Here is an 18,674-nt window from a genome sequence, read left to right as displayed (position 1 = left end):
CCAATAAAAAATAAAAAGCTCTGGATCTTATGGATTTACAGCAAAATTCTACCAAATGTACAAATAAGAGCTGGTACAATTCCTACAGAAACTATCCCCCAAAATTTAGAAGAGTCTCCTCTCCAAATCATTCTATGGGGTCAGCATGATCTTGACACCAAAACCTGGCAGAGACACAACAAATATAGAAAACTTTAGGCCAATGTTCTTGATAAACATCAATACAAAAGTTCTCAACAAAATATTTGCAAACCAAATCCAGCAGCACATCAAACAGGTAATCTATCATGATCAAGTAGGCTGCCTCCTTATGATGCAAAGTTGCTTCCCCATGTGCAAATCAATAAATGCAATACATCACATAAACAGAACTAAAAACAAAATGCACATGATTATCTCAACAGATGCAGAACATAATAAAAACCATCTATAACAAACCCACAGCCAACATTCTGTTGAATGGGCAAAAGCTGGGAGCATTCCTTTTGAAAACCAGTACAAGGCAAGAATTCCCTCTCTCACCATTTCTATTCATCATAGCATTGGGAGTCCTGACCAGAGCAATCAGGCAAGAGAAAGAAATAAAAAGAGCATCCAAATAGGAAGAGAGAAAGTCAAACTATTTCTGTTTGCAGATAACATAATTCTAAATCTAGAAAACTCTGTAGTTTCAGCTCTAAAGCTTCTTTAGTTAATAAACAACTTCAGCAAGCTTTCAAGATAATAAATCAGTGCGCAAAGATCATTAACATTTCTGTACTCCAACAATAGCCACACTGACAGCAAAATCAGAAAGGCCATCCCATTCACAATTGCCACTAAAATAATAAAATATCTGGAAACACGGTTCACCAGGGACGTGAAAGAACTCTACAATGAGAATTACAAAACACTGCTCAAAGAAATTAGAAAAGACACAAACAAATGGAAAACATCTCATGCTCACGGATAGGAAGATCCAATATGATAAAATGGCTATACTGCACAAAGCAATCTACAGATTCAATGTTATTTCTATCAAACTATCAAATAAAATTTTTACAGACCTAGAAAAAACTATTTAAAATTCATATAGGCCAGGCGCAATGACTCATGGCTGTAATCCCAGCACATTGGGAGGTCAAGGCGGGTGGACCATGAGGTCAGGAGATTGAGACAATCCTGGCCAACATGGTGAAATGCCATCTCTACTGAAATTACAAAAATTAGCTGGGCATAATGGCAAGTGCCTGTAATCTCAGATACTTGGGAAGCTGAGGTGAGGCAGGAGAATCCCTTGAACCAGGGAGTCAGAGGTTGCAGTGAGCTGAGATTGCACCACTGCACTCCAGCCTGATTACAGAGCGACACTCTGTCAAAAATATATAAATATGTGAATATATATTATATATTTAAATATACATACAATATATACTTATATATATTATATATATAAATAGAGTTGAGAATGAGAACTCATAGAATGAATTGGAGAGGAGACGCTCCTCCTCAATTTTTGGGGAGAGTTTCTATAGGAATTGTACCAGCTCTTCTTTGTATGTTTGGTATAATTTGGCTGTAAATCCATAACACCCAGCTAATTTTTGAATTTGTAGTAGAGATGGGATTTCGTCATGTTGCCCAGGCTGGTCTCAAACTCCTGAGCTTAAGTGATCTTCCGCCTCAGCCTCCCAAAGTTTTGGGATTACAGGTGTGAGCCACTGTGAGTGGCCTCTATTATTCACTCTAAGAACTACATGCAGATATGTGTTCAGGTTTTAAAATTTTATTCACTTATGCACTGATACTTTCACACCAAATTTTATAGCAGCATCATTTACAGTACAAAATGTAAAAACAAGTCCAGATATCTTCTAAGAGATAAACAAATAAAGAAAATATAGTATATACACACAACAGAATATTATTTAGCCTTAAAATGATGCAATGTTGATGGGCATGGTGGCTTATGCTCATAATCTCAGAACGTTGGGAGGCAAAGATGAGAGGATTTCCTGAGCCTGGGAATTTGAGACCAGCCTGAGCAAAATAGCAAAATTCTATCTCTACGAATAATATAAAAATTTGCTGAGGGTGATGGTATGTGCCTGTAATCCCAGCCACAGGGGAGGTCCATCTGAATCAGAGGATCACTTGAGCCCAGGGAGGTTGAGGCAGCAATGTCATGATTGCATTGCTGTGCATTCCAGCCTGGGTGACAAAGAGAGACTCTATCGCAAAACAAATGCAATGCTGATGCATGCCACAACAAGGATGAAACTTGAAGACATTATACCATGTAAAATAAGCCAAATAGAAAATGATAAGTATTTAATGTCAAATTTTGAAGAATGTATATTCTGTTGATTTGGGGTGGAGAGCTCTGTAGATGTCTATTAGGTCCGCTTGGTGCAGAGTTGAATTCAATTCCTGGATATCCTTGTTAACTTTCTGTCTCATAGATCTGTCTAATGTTGACAGTGCGGTGTTAAAGTCTCCCATTATTATTGTATGGGAGTCTAAGTCTCCTTGTAAGTCTCTAAGGACTTGCTTTATGAATCTGGGTGCTCCTGTATTGGGTGCATATATATTTAGGACAGTTAGCTCTTCCTGATGAATTCATCCCCTTACCATTATGTAATGGCCTTCTTTGTCTCTTTTGATCTTTGATGGTTTAAAGTTTGTTTTATCAGAGACTAGGATTGCAACCCCTGCTTTTTTTTGTTTCCCATTTGCATGGTAGATCTTCCTCCATCCCTTTATTATGAGCCTATGTGTGTCTCTGCATGTGAGATGGGTCTCCTGAATACAGCAAACTGAGGGGTCTTGACTCTTTATCCAACTTGCCAGTCTGTGTCTTTTAATTGGACTATTTAGTCCATTTCAATTTAAGATTAATATTGTTATGTGTCAACTTGATCCTGTCATTATGAAATTAGCTGGTTATTTTGCTCGTTAGTTGATGCAGTTTCTTCCTAGCATCGATGGTCTTTACATTTTGGCATGTTTTTGCAATGGCTGGTACCTGTTGTTCCTTTCCATGTTTAGTGCTTCCTTCAGTATCTCTTGTAGGGCAGACCTGGTGGTGACAAAATCTCTAAACATTTGCCTGTCTGTAAAGGATTTTATTTCTCCTTTACTTATGAAACTTACTTTGGCTGGATATGAAATTCTGGGTTTAAAATTCTTTTCTTTAAGAATGTTGAATATTGGCCCCCACTCTCTTCTGGCTTGTAGAGTTTCTGCCAAGAGATCTGCTGTTAGTGTGATGGGGTTCCCTTTGTGGGTAACCCGACCTTTCTCTCTGGCTGCCCTTAAGATTTTTTCCTTCATTTCAACTTTGGTGAATCTGGCAATTATGTGTCTTGGAGTTGCTCTTCTCGAGGAGTATCTTTGTGGCATTCTCTGTATTTCCTGAATTTGAATGTTGGCCTGCCTTACCAGGTTGGGGAAGTTCTCTTGGATGATATCCTGAAGAGTGTTTTCCAACTTGGTTCCATTTTCCCCCTCACTTTGAGGCACACCAATCAGACGTAGATTTGGTCTTTTCACATTATTCCATATTTCTTGGAGGCTTTGTTCATTTCTTTTTCCTCTTTTTTCTCTACACTTCTCTTCTCACTTCATTTCATTCATTTGATCTTCAATCACTGATACTCTTTCTTCCAGTTGATTGAGTCAGTTGCTGAAGCTTGTGCATTTGTCACGTCATTCTTGTGTCATGGTTTTCATCCCTATCAGTTTGTTTATGGTCTTCTCTGCATTGATTATTCTAGTTATCCATTCTTCCATTCTTTTTTAAAGATTTTTTAGTTTCTTTGCGCTGGGTACATACTTCCTCCTTTAGCTTTGAGAAGTTTGATCGACTGATGCCTTCTTCTCTCAAGTCGTCAAAGTCATTCTCCGTCCAGCTTTGATCCATTGCTGGTGATTTGCTGTGTTCCCTTGGAGGGGGAGATCCCCTCTGATTTTTTGAATTTCCAGCTTTTCTGCCCTGCTTTTTCCCCATCTTTGTGGTTTTATCTGCCTTTGGTCATTGATGGTGGTGACGTACTGATGGGATTTTGGTGTGGGTGTCCTTTCTGTCTGTTACTTTTACTTTTAACAGTCAGGAACCTCAGCTGCAGGTCTCTTGGAGTTTGCTTAAGGTCCACTCCAGACCCTGTTGCCTGGATATCAACAGCAGAGGCTGCAGAAGATAGAATATTGCTGAACAGCGAGTGTTGCTGTCTGATTCTTGCTCTGGGAGGTGTACCATGCCGTGTGAGGTGTGAGGTGTCGGTCTGCACCTAGTGGAGGATGTCTCCCACTTAGGCTACTAAGGGGTCAGGGACCCACTTGAGCAGGCCGTCTGTCTGTTCTCAGATCTCACCATCCATGTTGGGAGAACCACTGCTCTCTTCAAAGCTGTCAGACAGGGACTTTTACATCTGCAGAGGTTTCTGCTGCTTTTTGTTTAGTTATGCCCTGTCCCCAGAGGTGGAGTTTACAGAGGCAGGCAGGCCTCCTTGAGCTGCGGTGGGCTCCACCCAATTCGAGCTTCCCAGCAGCTTTGTTTACCTACTAAAGCCTCAGCAATGGTGGGCGCCCCTCCCCAATCCTTGCTGCCACCTTGGAGTTAGATCTCAGACTGTTGTGCTAGTAATGAGGGGGGCTCTGTGGGTGTGGGACCCTCCAGGCCAGGTGTGGGATATAATCTCCTGGTGTGCCATTTGCTAAAACCCTCGGTAAAGTACAGTATTAGGGTGGGAGTTACCCGATTTTCCAGGAGCCATGTGTCTCAATTTCCCTTGGCTAAGAAAAGGAATTCCCTTCCCCCTTGCACTTCCCAAGTGAGGCGATGCCTCACCATGCTTCAGCTCTCACTGGTTGGGCTGCACTGGCTGACCAGCACCAACTGTCCACATGCCCAGTGAGATGAACCCAGTACCTCAGTTGAAAATGTAGAAATCTCCTGTCTTCTGCATCGCTCATGCTGGGAGCTGGAGTCTGGAGCTGTTCCTATTCAGCCATCTTGGGCACCCTCTGGGCTGCTTGTTTTCTCACAGTCCAGCCCTATGTTCTCATGAGCTGTGACCCTGGAGTATCCAGGTTCCAGTTTGCCTGCAGTGGAAAAAGTGCACAGTTTTATAAGCTGGACACGTATCTCTACATTTAATGTATATTGTCTTTTTAAAGCAATGTTCAGACATTTATATATTCTTTCTTGCTGAGGTTTAAGCACCCCAAGGAGCAGTCATATAACAGAGAGATTATCAACAACAGAGTGAGTCTCTGCCATAATTGGATTTATTATGTGTTAGAAATAGCAGTTACATACTAAACGTTTTACAAAGTGTTTTTTATAATTTTTGTTTCATTAAATTTTGCTATTTAGAAAATTTAGAGGTCAAACGTTTATTTAAAATTTGGCTCTTGTAATTTGCAAACAATGGAAAGCTTATGTGAGTATCTATCTTTAAACAAATTAATTAAAAATGCCCTGGGGTTAACTGGGCACCAAAATATAAGAAAATTTTAGTTAAGTGAAAAAGTCTAAGTAAGGACTAATTAAGAAAATAAAAAGGAAATTATACTTTCAACCCCTTTCCCCTGCAATTGCTCTATTTTTTTCTATTACCAAGTTGTACAATTTTATTTTTGTCCTTGATAATTGTGCTTTCTTTTAATGTGACTAGATTTTATTTTATTTTATTTTTCTTTATTTTATTGTGACTAGATTTTGCCACACTCCAGGCTGGAGTACAGTGGCATGATTATAGCTCACTGTAACCTCAAGTTCCTGAGCTCAAGTGATCCTCCTGTCTCAACCTTCCAAGTAGTTGAGACTACAGGTGTATGCCACAATGCCAAAATAATTTTTAAAACTTTTTAGTAACAGGGGTCTTGCTTAGGCTTGTCTCAAACTTCTGGCCTTAATTGATCCTCAACCTCCCAAGTAGCTGAAATTTCAAGTGTGAGCCACTGAGCCCAGCTCTTTATTTTTATAAAAAGTGATGTCTTTAGTTTTTTCTAAAGCATTTTCAACACCTTCACCTGAACTTTCAGGCTTTTGACTCACAGTTGATTTTATCCATTTTGCTATTCATTCCATTTATTCTATTGCTTATATACTTTTGTAACATATTTAATATTTTGAGTCTTAAATTCTTGCTGCTTATATGTATGTATGTATTTTTAGTTGGCTCTTTTGAAAGGCCTTGTGTCTGCGATTCTCTCCAGATAAGAAAATGGGCTCTATGCTTTCTTGAAAAAAGCAGTTTTAAAAGATGAAACTAAAACCCTGTGGAAAATAAACAAAATAAGAGGCATTTTAATCATGATTTTTTATAATTGCTGTCTGGGAGATGCAAATTTAGCAAGAAGCTATATCATGTTCCATTCAGATGAGGTTAGGGAGGGGCTTATAAAGTTTTACTGCGAGTTTACTCAAGTGAAAGATTTTAGCACAGTCTATGACAGACAATGGTTGGTTGCCAGCTTAGAATGTATCTAAGCAATCATCAGCTTAATTTAGCACAGCTGTCTCTTCAGGAGGTGTGTGATCAGGCTCAGTATAAACAATTCAAGTCAAATGCAGCTGTCTTTTTAGGACATCTGTAATTTTCCCAGTTCGAACAGGTAAAATTCCACCTGGGCTTGTATGAGTATTAATTCAACTCCTCATGCCATCTGCCATCCTAGTTTCTCTTTAGAGACCTCTCAAATAACTATCTCCATTTTGGATTTCTTTTAATCAAAAATAAAGGGTGCAGGGATTATCACTGGTGACGAATATAGAAAAATAATGCTCACTTGTGATTCATCGAACCCCAGCCAGGAAGAAAAGACCAAGATGTGCCTGACAAAAAGGCTTGAGGACTTTCAGATAATTTATTTCTCAGAAACAATTGGTTCACACCTGTAATCCCAGCACTTTGGGAGGCTGAGGCGGGCAGATTACTGGAGGTCAGGAGTTGAAGACCAGCCTGACCAACATAGTGAAACTGAAAATACAAAATTTACCAAACATGCTAAAAAGCAAAAAAAATTAGCTGAGCATGAAGATGGGTACCTGTAATCTCAGCAACTCAGGAGTCTGAGGCAAGAGAATCTCTTGAACCCAGGAGGTGGAGATTGCAGTGAGCTGAGATTGCACCAATGCACTCCAGCCTGAGTGACACAACAAGACTCTACTCTATCTCAAATAAATAAATAAACAAATAAATAAGTAAAAATAAGAATTGGATAAAGAATTGTCCTAATGCTGGGAATTTTACTTCATAGATGGCAAAAATGTTTACAGAATAAAGCCCAGGTGTAACCATAAAGTGGCATTACAATTCTTTCATCCTAGATAAGAAACAAGCTTAAAAAAAGAATAGAAATTCTAAGATAAGAGACAAAACTCTGGGAGGATTTATGTCTAAGGTAAAGACTCAATCACAGGCCCCCAGAAGAATATTGAGAATGAAGTTTCCTTCCTGCCCTGCATCCATTGTCTATAGGCTTTCCCTAGCTTTCTCCTTTTCACAATGGTCATTTTATTTATATATATATTTTTTCCACATAGACCTGATGCAACTCCAGAGTTGGAAGAAAAAATGACAATGCCCCATAGTTGGTTAAGAGAAACCTCAGCAAGTGAAACAGAAGTTGATTTTTTTTTTTTTTTTTTTTTTTGGTAAAATCATAGAAAAGTATTCACCCTCCTGATCTCTGCAGCTGCTTTTTAAAGAAATCAATATTTCCTGGCCGGGCGCGGTGGCTCACGCCTGTAATCCCAACTCTCTGGGAGGCAGAGGCAGGAGGATAGCTTGAGCCCAGGAGTTCGAGACCTGCCTGGGTAATATAGCAAGACCCCGATCTCCACAAAAACAAAAAGGAAAAAAAAAAAAAAAAAAAAAAAAAAGAAATCTATATTTCCAAGACTGTTGCTATGCTTTGTGAAAATACCTTCAAATTATTAATTCTGGAATTTTGAAGGGGCTATCTTCACTCTTTCCTTGGGTTAATACTAAAATGAACATGTGCTCTGAGAAAGATGGACTTGCGTGTCTTATCCAGCAGCCAGAAAGTATGGCTGCTTTTCTCTTCTTCCTCATACATTATGCTGCTGACTCTTTAGGATTCCATAATTCAAGGAGAAATGTTAGAGTTTCTATCTCATTTAAGTTTACACAAGTGAAATAAAAAGAACCACAACCACAACTCCGAGTTCGTAGTAGAATGACATTTTAATATAATATTCAACTCTAGCATTTACTATTTACAAAAAATAAATATTTCCCTTCCTCTCTGGATAAACACATTCTGGGGAAGAGCTCTCAGGGAGATGGAGAAGAGTTGTCTCTTCTTCTTCTGATTTTCAGTGGTTCTAGTAAAAGTCTCACAATATTCTTTACATTGAAGCTGCAGAAAATGAACCAAAACCCCAAGTGCCTTGGCTGAGCCCTGCTACTGAGGAAGAGGCTGAGATTGAGCTGGTCTTAGTTTGCCCTGTCACTGACATAGGACTCTGTATTGGGGCCCGGCTACTAGATGGAAGGGCTAAATTGTGTTGGGGCTTCCTTCAGAATCACGGCTCATCCTCCTCCCCGATCTACATTCTGAGCTCCAGGCACTGTGTGGAGCACTCAGTTCATTGACAGTTCCCATGCATCCCAGATATGTGAGTAATCAGTTAGCACTGCCCCATTTCACAGAGGGCAAAATCAAATCCAGTGAAGGTGAGGTAACTCTCACCACTTGCAGGACTGGGCAGTGGTGGATCTGGGATCCCAGCTTTCAGGATCCCTTCACTCACATTAAGCCCAAAGCTTCACTGAATGTTTTAAAATAAATGGATACTGATTGTCCCACCTTACAGCCCTTGGGTAAAACTGGGTCAGGCTCAATGTGGAGGGTACTGAGCAAAGTGCAGGTTGCATGTCAGTGGGAACTGTCATTGTTTCCTGGGGCCCTCAGGTCTGGAGGTTTTTTCCCTGTAGTGACAGCTGGCTCAGGGTGTATTAAGGGGAGGGGCTTTCCTACTGTTTGTTGCAACAGCCACCTGGCTCAGCCAGGACTGTTCCAAAGTTATCCAGAGAATTTCCGAGATGACCACTAAGTCATGTGCTGTCATATTGTCCATGGGACAAAGCCTAAACTTTTTATCATAGAGGGAACAATTTCTAGTCTTTGACAGCACATTAGGATAATAATAGTTAAACACTAATTTTTAATATGTTTTAAAATAGTTAGAAGAGACGGCTTTAAATTCTTCCAACACAAAGAAATTTTTTCAAACATGAAGAAAATAATATCCATGTTTGAGGTGATGGATGTTCTAAATACCCTGATTTGATCACCGAGCACTGCATGCATGTATCAAAATATCACCCATGCACCACAAATATATACAATTATTATGTAACAATATTAAAAAATACAAAGGGAAAAAAATGCTAAAGGTAGCTCCCAACTAAAAAAAATGACAATTTTTAAGTCATAGAAAAAGATGCTCACTTTAAATTGTAAGTAATGTGACAGAATGTAGAGGGTTATATAGTCACTTTTACAGTCCCAGATTATCATACATAGAACTGCCTGGTGCTGTGTGTACGTACACACAGGAATACAGCAGTGCTTCTCTAGTGGGGCATTTTTTCCTCCCTGAGACATTTGCCAATGTTTGAAAACCTGTCTGACTCTCTGGTTTTTTTTAGTAGATAACTGATTATTTGTACTGACAACTGTCAGTAAAGACTCTACTAAGGAAAAAAACTGCTTCCTTGCAAAAAAGAATTGTCTGGGCCAAAAATATCAAGAAAGCTGTACAATTAAAATAACATTCTAATCCCCCACTGACTGAGTAGAACCCCACACTTGGGGTCAAAGGAAACCAGAGAAAAACTTAAAAACTTAGTTTACAGCCATAATTGAATGAGAGGTAAGACATTCCTCAATATACACCCTCTCTTTTATGGTTTAGACACAAAAGCTAACTAGCCATAATGTAAAATAAAGATCATAAGGCTGACAGAGCATACTATTTGTGGCAATAAGAAAACAAATTTTAAAGAGGACCTAAGGTTATGCCAGGCATCGTTTAAATCATACACTTTGACATGTAAAGGATATATTATGTTCCAATTGCCACAAGATTTTTCTATTTCTCTAGCAGCTAAGCAAGCACTATCCTTGAAATAAGCAATATTAAAGCAACTTTCATCTCCACCAGATGACTGACTTGCTGAGCCTCTATTTCACCAGTCATAACTATAGCTTTGATTGCAGATTTCAGTTAACTTTCTCCTGATAAGACCACTGAACTGGTCCTGGCTGATGTTCTGTGTGGGAGACGTGTGAGGGGAGAAGAAAAGACACAAACACAATACCTTTAAGGGTAAACAACTTTTATCCCATGTAGATGGCCACGCAGATATAATAAGCAAATGATATAATAAGCAAATAGATGTAATAAGCAAATTACAATGGGAAAGGGAGAAGGGAAAACACGTACATATATTTGCACTCACCAGACTATGGAGGATTCACCACCAGACCAGAAAATGACAGCCTAGACTCCAGAATCGGCCACTTCTCCTCATACAGACAAGGGGAGGTCTCATGAAGCTTCGGCGTGCTCTGGGACCCTAGCTATTTTCATAACTAGTTGTTGGCATGAGGCCCAGTCATGGGCAACTTTATGCTGAATAGGTTAGCTAAACATACATATTTAACAAGTTACAGGAGGACCTATGAAAGGCCTTTCATGACTGGGCTCAAGGAACACAAAAAGGTCAACCTGTTTTTGCAATCATCTGTTGTGTTTTAATAACTAATGTAGATGAAGAGATTGAAATACAGTTCTCCAAAACAGTGCTGGATGAATGCATCAAGGGACTCATGCAACCTGTTCTGGAACTTGGTGACCATTGCTTGTGTCTATGTTCAATTGAGTTCAAATTTAATATTTAGTTTTTCCTCCACAGCTGGTTTACAGAGACTGCACACTCAGATGCCTTTGTGAATCAGAGTCTCCCAAGTCCTCACCCATCTTTAGAAAAAGTTTCGGTGTGAATTCTAGTGTGGTCCTACATTGAACAGAAATTAAAAGAAACTAGAATGTGTAAGCAGAAACTCAGTTGTATGTAAGAAAACCCAGCTCCCCCTAGGAAAGAGAATGAGCTGGAGTCCTTTAAAAACTAACTGCCTGTTTTTCTGTGGCTAGTGAGCCTTATTTCTCCTCCCTTCCCAGGCATTGTGAAGACTGTTTCCCTAGGTGTGCAGCTGCAAGGTCACTAGACAGATAAACTCAAGTTGCAAAACATGTTTTTTTCTTTAAAAGTAAGAAATGATGTAATGCATATCTCAATTGAATAATGGTCTTTGTTTCTCACTTCTATAGCATTATTCCCCCTGCACAAATCTCCCCCAACCCATGAAATGCTTAAAAGGTAACTTAACTTTTTGCTCAGGACTCAGTCCTTTGGATGTTTATCCGACTGTGCCGGTGGACCTAAATAATTAATAAGTATCCTCCTGAACCCCATCAGTCTCTCTGATTCCTTAAAACTCTGCTACATTTCTAGGGGCTTGCCTGGAATTGGAGACAAAACATTTACTTTCTCCTTTGCTTGCAGGACTAGAGCCCTGGGGCTGGGAGACAAGAGGCATCCAAGGCATGCCATGGGAGAGCTTCACCCAGATGGAAACCAGCTCTTCCTGAAACCTGGGCCCTGCCTGGCAGCACAATGGAACCAGGGATGGGGTTGCTGGATGATACCAGCACTTCAGGAATCACAGTAAGGAGTACAGACCCAAGACAAGAAAGCCTGTCCCATAAGGACAAAGGGGAACTTGATCAACTCCCAGGAAATGACCACAAATCCAACTCAGAGTGACTGGGGGTGGCAGGAGTGGCTTGCCAATTTGGATGAACCTCGTGTCCCCATTAACACTGGAACTGATAAAAGGGAGGAAATGGGCTGACAGAGCAGCAAGTGCAGCAAGGTAGAGCTTGCTGGCAAGGTGGCAAGAGTGGCTTGCCACCCTAACTGGGAATGTGTGGGTGCATGTGAACCTACCTGGGACATGAGAGAGGCTCATTTCATCTGATGAGGAGCCCTGGGGCAGGGAGGTGTATGAAAGTGTGTGAAAGAGACAGTCTTTGTAGAGGTCAATGCAGAGAGTGACGTGGGGAGGCACAGATCCGTTAGTGTGGGTTGTGTCCTCTGAGGTGAGTGTGGGGGAAATCAGATCTAGGATGCTGCATATGGCCGATAGGACCAGCTTTGCAGCTGCAGCAGGCTGTGACGGGGAAGGCACGTTCCTGGCTAAGCAGCGTCTGAAACTCCCGTAATAGGACCAGTCTGGTGGACCCAAAAGTGAAAGTAAGAGTGAAAGTGCACCGCAATGGAGGAAATGAGAAGGAAAGCATCAAAACCAACTCCTTTGAAATGCATAATAAATAATTTTTAAAAAGAATTGAGGTGATTATAGCATGAAACTGAATGTTCAAAAGTTAAGGACATACTGTGAATTAGAATAACCCTCTTTTAGTGTCAGATGGCTTGCCAAAGGCATTACAGAGAATTTGGCCGTGTGTTTTAACATGGTGACTAGGATCAGAGAACAGCCAGGGTGTTCAGACCTAGTCTTTTATATTGACTCATGGCTAAATGAATGCAGCCCTGCCTAGCAGTTTATTGTGGAATGCTCACAGTTCATGCCAAGAGAAATCAGCTGCGCTGGCAGCTACAGAGTTAAAGGAATCATGGAGGCTTGTAGCACCTCCCAGGCAAAACTGAAAGTAAAAATCAGCTGCCCCAGAAGCTATGGAGACAAATAAAGAGTCTCAGAAAAGGCAGAAAAACTGGCTTTGCAAGAACCACAGAAGGGAATAGAGACCCCTCCTCCTTACATTCCAATCTACCCCCTTTACCAAGGCTAACTGCCCCTAAGGAGTTAAGTTCAAATGGATACATGCTCCCAGTCTCATCCAAGAAGGTGAAATCAAAATGAAAAATCAGGCAGGCTGTCTTAGGTCTGGTCATATCCAAATTGTGCTCATGCCTCTTAAGAGGACAGGAGGACTCCCACTAGGACCCAGATGATGCAGTTCAGCTTGAGCACCTGCAAAGGTGCCGAGAAGCACTTCTGCAAAGGTTAAAGGATGGTAAAAGAAAAAGGCAATCAATATTTAAAAAATCTCAGGAACTTCTTCAGGGTGCAGATAAAAGCACCAGTAAGTTCTATGAAATAATTTGTGAGGCATTTTTTTTTTTCAGTTTCAAGATTTAATAGAGTGAAACAGAGTGAAAACAGAGGTCCCATACAAAGGCACGGGACCCAAAGAGGGTAGCCATTGCCAACTGGAATGCCTGGGTTTATGACCAGATCGTTGTCCCTCCCACTGTGCTCTCAGGCAACAGATGATCGGCTATTTCTTTACCTCCTGTTTTTGCCTAATTAGCATTTTAGTGAGCTCTCTTTACTATCTGATTGGTTAGGTGTGAGCTAAGTTGCAAGCCCCGTGTTGAAAGTTGGAAGCAGTCACCTTCCCAGCTAGGCTTAGGGATTCTTAGTTGACCTAGGAAATTCAGCTAGTCCTGTCTCTCACTCCCTCCTCTCAACAGGAAATCCCAAGTGCTGTTGGGGAGGTAATTCCTGCTGAATTGGGGCATAGTAGGGGTTGTGCAGTTGAGATTTCCTCAGGAGGGATGCCTTTGATGTCATTTGCATCGGAGCATGGACTAGCAGGACGGTCCAGGGGTCCATGGTAGATCTTAGTCATGGACTGCATCTGGGGTTCCATTTGAAGAACATTTGTAGTTTTACAGCTTCAATTCTGGAAGAGACAAACTTAACAAGGAGGTTAAAGATAGAGGGATTGAAATATACAGCCTGCAGTGCAGGGGATCATTTCTTTGGCACACTTCACAGGCCCTGACTATTTGCTTGATAGTTTTGAAAAGGCCTGGTCCAGTAAATAATAATTTGGCCATCTGATAGGTGCTATCAATGCCTCTGTGGAAGGTTTGGCGAAGGGTTTTAAGTAATTTCTATTGGTTAACTGCAGGCAAAGGTATTTTTCCTTCTTTGGTGGCTAGCCATCCAGAGGGGAGGAATCTGTGTCCTCATGAGGTTCCCCATTCTATTTCTTCTGCTGAATACTGGGGTTTGGTTTCCCGGAGGGGATTACCCCATACTAGGGGTCCTTCTGTAAGCATTTTTAATGGAGGGTCCTGCCTTGGGGCTCTTTCAGCTTCAATATCCGCTTGGCGATTCCCTTCTATTTCCCTTTCCTTTCCTTTCTGATGACCCGGCACTGTAAGACTGCCACCTCTTTAGGTTTCTGTACAGCTAATAATAATCTCCTAATGGCTTCCTGATGTTTGATAGATGTTCCCTCGGAAGTTAGGAATTCCCTTTCTCTCTATATTGCTGCCTGGGCATGGAGGACTAGGTAAGCATACTTAGAGTCTGTATATATATTTACCCTTTTTTCTTCTAATTCTAGTGCCCGAGTGAGGGCTAGTAGTTCTGTCAGCTGAGCACTAGTTCCTGGAGTCAGGGGATTACTTTCAAGTATTCCATTATCACTGACCACTGCATACCCCACTTTTTGAAGTTCTTTTTCTACAAAGGAACTTCCATCAGTAAACAGATTGAGGTAGGGATCAGTCAAGGGAACCTCTAGAAGGTCTCCTCAAATGACGTAGGTTTGAGCAATTACTTGTTGACAGTTATGTTCTATCTTTTCTTCATTGTCTGGAATAATTGTGGCTGGGTTAAGAGTTGCACAAGTGTGCAGTTGCAGCACTGGCCCTTCAAGTAATAGAGCCTGATATTTAAGTAAACCGTTGTCTGACAACCACAAGTCTCCTTTAGCAGTGAGTATGCTGTTCACAAGACGAGATGTCCACACAGTAAGATCTCTTCCCTGTATCGTTTTAACTGCTTCAGACACTAAGACTGCTACTGCTGCAACTCCCTGTAAACAGTGAGGCCAACCCTTTGCCACTACATCAATTTCTTTACTCAGGTATGCCATGGGTTGCAAGCTCATCCCTCAGACCTGTGTAAGGACTCCCAGAGCTATTCCTGTTGTTTTCTTTGACATATAAAGAAAAGTCTTGCCCCGTTGGCAAACTTAACACTGGGGCTTGGGTTAGGGTCTTCTTTAGGGGCTGGAAAGCTGCTTCTGCTTCAGGTGTCCACCTTACTAAATGGGTATTGGCTTTCTGAGTTTCCTTAATTAGTGTATATAATGGTCTGGCTATTTTGCTGTACCTGGGAATCCATATTCCACAGAAACCTGTTATGCCAAGGAACCCTCTTAGTTGCTTTAGGGTTTTGGGATGAGGATAAGCCAGTATAGGCTGGATACATTCCTTACTGAGGGCCCTGGTGCCTTTGGATAATTTAACCCTAAGTATTTAACCTGCTGTGAGCAGAGCTGAGCCTTTGGTTTGAAAAGCTGTAGCCACAGGTGGTGAGGAAATTAAGAGCACTTGGGTGACTTGATGGCACAAGGTTTCCGAACGGGTGGCTAAAAGCTAATCATCCATTACCAAAGGACAAGAGTGTCCAGGTATGAGAACTAGCTCAAGTCTTGGGCTAATTCTTGGCCAAATTGTTGGGGGCTATCCCTGAACCCTTGGGGTAAAACAGTCCAGTTGAGTTGAGATATCGGGTTCAAAGGATCTTCGAAGGCAAACAAGAATTGAGAGCCAGGATGTACAGGGCTGCAGAAAAAGGCATCCTTAAGGTACAGGACTGTAAACCACTCCGCTTCCTCTGGTATTTGGGAACGCAGAGTACAGGGGTTAGGTACAGCTGGGTATAGAGAGACAACAGCCTCATTGATAATCCTGAGATCTTGCACTAACCTCCACTGACCATTGGGTTTTTGTACTCCTAAAATTGGAGTATTGCAGGGGCTATTGTATGATCTTACCAGGACTTGGGCTTTTAGGTCCTTAACAATTTTTGGAGACCTTGTTGGGCCTTGGGTCTAAGAGGGTACCGCCTTTGGTAGGGAAAGGAGGCAGAAGTCTTTAGCTTAATTTGAACAGGATGGGCATTTTTTGCTCATCCATATTGTCCTTCTGTTGCCCAGACTTCAGGATTAATTCCTTCCTCAAGCAGGGGACCACAAACGGATGTTCCTTCTCTTATGTTCAGGTGTATAATGGCCCCTGCTTTTGCTAGAATGTCTTTCCCTAACAAGGGAGTGGGGCTTTCAGGCATAATTAGAAAAGCATGTGAAACGAGTAAAGTTTCCCAGTCACAACTTAGTGGCTGGGAGAAGTATCTAGTGACTGGCTGTCAGCTGTCTTAGAATTCTTCGGATAGTGACAGATCTGGAGAACAGTTTCCGGTACAGGAGAGTAAGACCGAGAAGGCCACGTCAGTGTCCAGGAGACAGTTAACATCCTGGCCCTCAATGGCCAAGCATACCCGGGGCTCTGGGAGGGTGATGGCATGGGCCGGTGCTTGCCCCCCGGCATCCTCAGTCCTGCTGCTGGATCATCTGATTAGTGGCTTGTGACTCAGAGGACCTTTGTCCCCTGGGACAGTGGGCCTTCAGTGATTCCCTTGACATAAGGAGCATGGACGAGGGGGCAGCTTACTTCCACTTGGGCAATCTTTCTAAAGTGTTCTTGTAGACCGCATTGGAAGCAAGCCCTATTAGGCATTCGATTTGCCCAGCTTTTCCCTTTTCCAGAGGCTCCAAAGTCCGCTTGTCTGAGGGCCATGACTAAAGCGGTGGCCTTTTTAAAAATTCTGTTTGTCCCTTTCTGCCTGCTCCTTCTGATATCTATTATAAAAAACCGAGGTTGCCAAGTTCAATAGGGTTTCTAAGTTTTGCTCCAGGCCTAAGACAGACTTTTGTAGTTTTTTCCTAATGTCTGCAGCTGACTGAGTGATAAACTTATCCTTTAATATTAGTTGGTCTTCAATAGAGTCAGGTGACAGGGAGGTATTCTTCCTCAATGCCTCCGTTAGTCTCTCCAGAAAGGCAGTAGGATTTTCTTCCTTTCCCTGAGTTATAGTGGACTTCATTGAATAACTCATAGGCTTCTTCCTAGTTTTCCTTAGTCCTTCTAGCATGCAAGTTAGCAAATGTCTGCGGCACCAATCTCCATGTTATGATTCTGTGTCCCAGTGAGGGTCTACACTTGGAACTTCCTGATGGCCTGTGGGGAATGGTTCTCTTTCCTCTGTTGCCATCCTATCATTGACCTGACTGAGATACCAGAGATCGCCAAACTCTAGGGCTGCAGTTATGGTGGCACTTCTCTCATTTGGGGTTAGTGTCTAATTTAGCAGTAACATTATATCTCTCCATGTCAGATTAAAGGATTGTCCTAACCCTTGTAAAACATCAATATAGTCATCAGGGTTATCTGAGAATTTACCTAGGTCTATTTTAATTTGCTTTAAGTCTGAGAGAGAAAAAGGTATATGCACTCTGGCCGGACAGAATTCTCCTCCTTCCATTGCTTGCAAGGGGCATAATCTGGGAATATTGGCACTCTTTGGTTCATTGTGTAACGCTTTGTCTATCTCCTTTTGGACTGTTTGGGTTGAAGGGGGATCCTTATTAGTTGGAGAAGGAGTTGGGGGGACACTGGTGTAGGGAGGTAAACTCTGAGGGCTACCTATAGGGCATAAATCATACTTTTTACATAATTGTGAGTTGTCTCTTAATGAAAAGGAAATTTGTGCCTATGGCACTTCACTCCAGTTGCCTTTTATTCCTACAAAAGATGTCTAGCTGTAAGATGGTGTTATAACTTATACTTCCCTCAGAAGGCCAGGTTTCTCTCCCTTGAAAAAGATATCGTGGCCGAGCAGTACTGCAGAAGAATATAAGTCATTTCTTTCGTAGCGTCTGAGGGTGAAATTGGTTCCAATTCTCCGGATTACATCTTAGGGGTGTTTTTGCCTTGGGGGGAACGTTTCCGATCTGAAAAAAGAACATAGGGATGCCAGTACTCCAGTCATTTTCTGATGAGCATTAGTCTTAGAGCGTCCTCTATGGTCCTAATGCGTATTCCTTTCCAGGGTGCGTAACCACCCATGGACTTCTCCTTATCAGATTAGTTATGCTCACCAATGTAGCAGTCCTGCACCCCTTTTCCCACCTTTCTTGACCACAGAGAAAGGGGACTGGACTGCTGGATTCTAGTGGTCCTTTACCAGCATGCCCAACATTGCCTTTGCCTTCAGAAGTGAGTTCCTTTCCAGGGTGCATAACCACCCATGGACCTCGGCTTATCGGACTAGTTATGCTCACTGATTTAGCAGTCCTGCATCTGTTTTCCCACCTTTCTTGACCACAAAGAAAGGGGTCCAGGCTGCTGGATTCTAGTGGTCCTTAACCAGCGTGCCCAACACTGCCTTTGCACTCAGAGGTGAGTCCTAGAGCTGGATTGGTTTCCTGAGTATTTCAAAACAACCAAGCTGCCCAATCAAGATGCATTCCCATAAAACAGTTCTTAAGCAAATTCATTTCAGAGAGGGTGTATGTAACCTTTTGAGTCAGGATTGAGATAGTCTTTTTTGATTCTGTAAGTACTTTAAGGTTTAGCTGAGTGCAAACAGCTCACACTTTTGAGGAGAGGAATTATTAGGCAATTTTTCTAACTCTGCTTCCACAAGAGTCTCCGTATCAATTATTGAATCCCCTCTGTCGTTTTTTTTTTTTTTTTTTCCCCAAC

At 41.7% G+C, this 18,674-nt stretch overlaps 1 pseudogene; it reads right to left on the bottom strand.

Moving 5' to 3' along the window:
- Window positions 1-4,984: 4,984 nt before the first annotated feature.
- Window positions 4,985-18,208, bottom strand: LOC126964087 (uncharacterized; annotated as a pseudogene).
- Window positions 18,209-18,674: the final 466 nt, after the last annotated feature.

The sequence above is a fragment of the Macaca thibetana genome, chromosome 10 (genome assembly GCF_024542745.1).
Source record: "Macaca thibetana thibetana isolate TM-01 chromosome 10, ASM2454274v1, whole genome shotgun sequence".
NCBI lineage: Eukaryota > Metazoa > Chordata > Mammalia > Primates > Cercopithecidae > Macaca > Macaca thibetana.
The sequence above is the reverse complement of the archived record's forward strand: the minus strand, read 5'-3'. Positions and strand labels throughout refer to the sequence as shown.